General features: G+C 34.4%; 1 long non-coding RNA gene across 2 annotated transcripts; it reads right to left on the bottom strand.

Moving 5' to 3' along the window:
- Nucleotides 1-1,400: 1,400 nt before the first annotated feature.
- On the bottom strand, nt 1,401-4,958 carry LOC149784550 (uncharacterized). 2 transcript variants are annotated; one of them, XR_016414161.1, is made up of 4 exons: nt 3,376-4,958; nt 2,718-2,875; nt 2,416-2,522; nt 1,401-1,963 (listed from the first exon to the last, which is right to left on the bottom strand). It is a non-coding gene; the product is annotated as an uncharacterized LOC149784550 (long non-coding RNA). The 2 variants fall into 2 exon arrangements; XR_016414162.1 differs by lacking the exon at nt 1,401-1,963 and having other exon boundaries at nt 1,982-2,522; nt 3,376-3,572; nt 4,425-4,958.
- Nucleotides 4,959-5,290: the final 332 nt, after the last annotated feature.

The following is a 5,290-nucleotide window of genomic DNA, read 5'->3' as shown; positions in this document are numbered from 1 at the left end:
ATAATCAATTTCCTAGTAAAGAAAAGCCAAGAAAATAAATGGACAGTTAATATTCACTTCAGGATCACAGACCTGAGGCAAATATGTCATTGTTAAATCAAACATTTTTATTGTGTTTCCTTAGATCTAAATATATATATATACTTGCTGTTACTCTAAACGAAGGCTGGTGATCCAGTTGATAACCTTTTGGGGGTTTTAAGGATGTCTTTAAATTTAAGGCCTTAAAAATGTTGAGATCTTATATTAAAAATGACAGTTTGAGCCTTGCAGATTCATGTCCACAGGTGCCCAAATAAAAAAGAAGGGGGGGGGGGTGCAAGGGGCAAGCTTGTTGGTGTGTTATAAAATAACTGACTTATCATCGGTGTGCTGACAGGTAATGTGTAATTAAATCACTGTTGTAATATTGATAATGAGCGAGTCTGCACAAAGGAATTTCATACAGCTAAACTAACTCAACAACTAGAGGCAATTAAGAAATATATCCACATTCGTGATTCTGTCAAATGGCAGATACAACAGCATCAGGAAGCTCAAGTGGCATTTACAGAAGGTAAAGAGCCGCTATACTTGTTATCTTTTTAGGGATGTGCTTGGATTTTGCCCTCAAGCTGGAGCAGTCATAGGATATATAATAAATCGCCACGGTCGGAATTTATCCCCAAGCTGGGGTAATCGATGGGTAAAGTCTTATCCACAGTCGGGGATTTATTCAAGCTTCAGGTGCAAGTTTTTGTGCATCTCCATGCCCTTGCATAAAACACAGTTACACGTTTTTTTATATAGATATTTTTCAGTTGTAGACAGGAATAATATGTATTTGCGAGTGTTTGAAATGAATGGGTTCATTATGAATTGAGTGGCACTACATTTCAAAAGCAAAATTGGATTGAAATGCAAGAACTGTAGTACGGAATTAGTGTTGGTTCTGGATCGTAGAATGGAATTGTGTTTGTGTGATTGGATTTTTAATGTAGCTTGAATAATTTTTCAGTCATATTGCTACGATGTCTGCAGTGTGGCAGTTTATAGTGATGTATAGCACTGGGGCATCATGCTGCAAACATGTAGTATGATGTTGCACCCAGTCACATTATCCTGACACCAGGCCGATCAGTCCTAACACTAACCTCTTAATGCTGAGCGTCTAGCGAGGTAGCTGTTAATACCATTTTTGTAAGTCTTTGGTATGACTTGGCTGGGGTTTGAACCCATGACCTCCCGCTTCTGAGGCGGACACTCTAACCACTAGGACACTGGAGTGGTCAGAATGGAATTGTAACAATTACAATGGAAGCAATTTGTATTATGCTTGTTGGGGCATTCCTCACTGATGGCTGTCAGTGACATCATCATGGGAATGTGTGAACAATACAGACACTTTTCTGCCATTTCCACTGGCATCATCTCATATGATGTTATTTAAAAAAACTTCCTACAACATACTCACAACATATAAAACCTTTATGCAAATCTGATGAAAGCTGCTTGTGTTTCTGAAACACATATTCCATACTGGTGGCAAGAATGTCCAAATCTACATTACAAAAATGAAAACATTACCATCCACCTAGGAGTTGCAAATGTATGAAATCCTCTTGTTGGGTAGTTTTACTAACAGGCTTTACAGCAGGGCCTTCCATTAGATTTAAATGTGGCAGGTAAGTTGACAAAGTAGGGTGGGGGGTTGGGGGGACCTACCCCAATGGGGATAATTCATTTTTTTTTAAAAGTAGCATGGTGTAAAGTAAAAGTAGATGGGCTGATAAGGAATCCACTGAATTTACAGACTAAAGGTTCAGACATTTGTTTTTAAGAGAAAAATGAAAGAAGGAAACAATACAACAGATATTTTAATATGACTTTAATGTTTATTTTCTAGATTTAATTAAGATTATGAATCAGAATCAGTCTCCAACTCCACTGTAAAGTTTATCTATTACTTCTTCTGCTCAGGCACCTGCAAATTAAAACAAAATTGTAATGCTTAAATAAAGTCATATCATCTCAGCACTAGTTACATATGCAGAAGTCATGTTAATCAGCATTATAAAAATGTATGAAATTTTCTTCACTGCACTTGTGCTTCCCTTACTATCGTTAAGCCATGATACAAGATAACTTTGCACTTACTTATCATTTCTGGCAAGTGGATGGTGCAATCAATTTGCACAAAGATGAATTTATTTCATCCAAATATTTCATGTGAATAAAAATTCCAAATGGAGGCACTTGTCCGATCAGACAAGATATATGCATATTGTAGTTAGCTGGACTCTAGCTTTGATAGTCCTGGGCAATAGGATAAGCTGATTTTGTTATCAGTTTAGAAATGCATCCGCTTTGCAAATACTATGCTTTAAAAGACGAAACTGAATCCAATATTGATGAAATAAGAGTCATTTGGATTACCTTGTTTTTTATCATTCTGCGTTGGTTGGGTGCATATTTGAGGGTCTCTGATATGGTCTCTTCCATTCCATTTGCCTTTGCTTTGCCATTAGTTTTCAAGCAGGCTTCTGCAAGAGTAATACAATGTTTTAAAAAAGTTTCACAACAAAGGATGCATTGCATTTTTCTAAATGCCAGCAATAATCAATGGAATATTTTTAAAACATGTACTTTGAAATGTGGTCTCAAGTTACTTTATCAATTCATTTAAAAATCTCTGGCAAGTCACATGAAAAACACAATTTAAATCAAGCCATACTTACTTATCAAAACCTGACATATCACAAGCTCTTGAAATGCTTTTTTCCCTTTACGTCCCTTTGGACTATACTCTGGCCAGTCTTTTTGTTTTAAGCTTTTTCATCATCCTGCAGACACTATCCCCAATTGTAAACCTGCCAAGGGAGCTCAAGTAGCATATCTGAAAATAATAATAATAATAATATTACTATTTTTTGATTTTGATATTATTATTAGTAGTAGTATTTCATGATCGATGTGACAAAATATGCTTGTATATAGTTATTTTTTGCCATGGTTTTGCAAGCAAATTTAATTTCTCTAACTTGAAAAAAATTTGATAACATTAACTATGCAACACAATGTACTAATAGCAATTATAAACCAAATTAACCACCGTGAATCTATTAACTTCATAAATGACATTCACTCAAGGATTGAATTAAAGTAGCCACATAATATGTAATAGTGTATATGTAGTAAAATACCTGTTACATGTTCATCTCTAAACATGTTTTGGCCTACATCCGTAAGACAAAACAGCCGACCACTACATGTTCACCCCACCCCCAAAAATAATTATACAGGCACTGCAGAACTTGCATAAATTATTTTGAGGTTCACAACAGCAAATAAAGGTTATAACAGTTTTTTTAAATAGAAAATAAAGCCCCAATTTACCATCTTCTTGGAGAGTTTGGGATTCTCCTCCAACCTCTGGCAAAGGCCCTCTAGTTCCTCCACTGAATCACATGGCATTGCAAGAATTTCTTCTCTATATTCTGTGTCTGGGCCTTGTGTATGAACTTGGAGGGCCAGCTGCTCCAACAAATTCTCAATATTTGTGTCCAGTTTCATAAGTACATTGAACTGGAAATCTGTAACAGATTTGTGATGAAATTAGTTTTGAAAGATCAAGATCATTATTATAAACTCCTTAAAAAGATCTGTACAGTGAACATGGGTTTAACAATGAAATATATTTATGGAATGAAATACATGGTTTTTGTACAGTTTATATGAAAACTTTTCCCATAATCCTTTATTTTTTTATTCCCTGGATATGTTGTTTCACTGCTGGTGTCTGTAAAGTCTGCATTCAATGTAGATGGTTTAGGCGTCTGACTTACACAAGACAATGGTATACATCAGAAAGAAAAATAAAAAAAACCAATGGAATGATGAACAGTCGACACATCAATGAAAAACAATTCATTGTTTATTTGCACAAATAAGTCTTGAACAGTATGTTTTATGACCTATAATTTAATTAATTAACATCTCACAATGTTCTGAAATAACAGTATCTAAGCTACAAGAGCTTGTGCTTTCATGTCATAATCTTCCATTTTGCAAACAAATTTTGATGTTGAATCAATGTATATGACCTTAGCATTGAACACTAACATTCAAAATGTCTACAAGATGACAAGACTATTATCAACTGAAGTGACAACAAACCAATGAGTTTTACGTGCATTGAACATAAGCATTTTTAAATGCTATAAAATGTGTTTTTAGTGTATGGCCACAAATTACCCAACATTTTGTCAAACATAAAACAGTTCTACTACCTTAGATGAGAATTAAATTCATAAATACAGTGTATAATTGACCTACTCGTATTTAGAGAGCTGTAAATGAAATAAGAGATTATATAAAAGTCAACACCTGTAGTATTTGTTTCATTATTCTATAATGTACATTTTTTTTCCATCCTCAATACTTACTACTTGCAGAGGAACTGGCAGAGAGAAATCTTTATATTCTCCACTCCAGAGTGGATGGGGATGGTGATGGTGTTGTCCTTCTGGATGCAGCTAAGAGTATAAAGATTATCACTACTCCTTAATTGCAGTAAAAAAGAAACAAAGAAATCAGACTGGATTTTTTGGCATGTAAACAAAATGCATACTGGTTGCAATGACCACTGTATATAAAGCAGTGATACAATATATCACAAAATGCATTCTTTTTTAACAAAACATCTAATCTCATATATACAGCATCATGAGTAAGTAAGTACTCTTAAACACATCTTATTAAACAGACAGAAAAATGATGAAATTTATACATACTTTTGATAAAGAATTTCCAATTGTGGCATGGTATAAAAGCAATTGATAAAAAATAAAAAGAGACCAGATAAACTAAATAGAACATACCAGCAGGATAAGAGGAAATCTTGGAGTCTGCAAAATACTCTCCATTTCAGGAGGTTTTGGATGAGATGGCTGACCAGAAAGGTTTCCACTTGAGATTTTCATCTTTTTTCAGTTCTTCATTTTCATCTGAAATGTCAATGAGAACTTGTAAATACTGTATGAGTCCTTGAATACACTGACTCCTTGTGACATACAGGGTTTGCAGAACAATCGCTAGCAATATTCACCACTTTTAAATCCAGCTGGTGAATTTTCACCATGAAATGCATCCGAATGCAGTGAATAATCCTGGATTAAAGACAAAATAGTGTACAGAAATGTGCAATAAATTAGTCAAGCTCCAGACAAAACAAAGATATGATTTATCTCTGATTCATAATGACTTTTCTTGTGCTACACATTTTACCAATGCAAATTACATTGAATTTTGT

The sequence above is a fragment of the Sinohyriopsis cumingii genome, chromosome 14 (assembly GCF_028554795.1).
Source record: "Sinohyriopsis cumingii isolate HCF-2022 chromosome 14, ASM2855479v2, whole genome shotgun sequence".
Taxonomy (NCBI): Eukaryota; Metazoa; Mollusca; class Bivalvia; order Unionida; family Unionidae; genus Sinohyriopsis; species Sinohyriopsis cumingii.
Note: the sequence above shows the minus strand (reverse complement) of the source record. Positions and strands in the feature narration are given on the sequence as shown.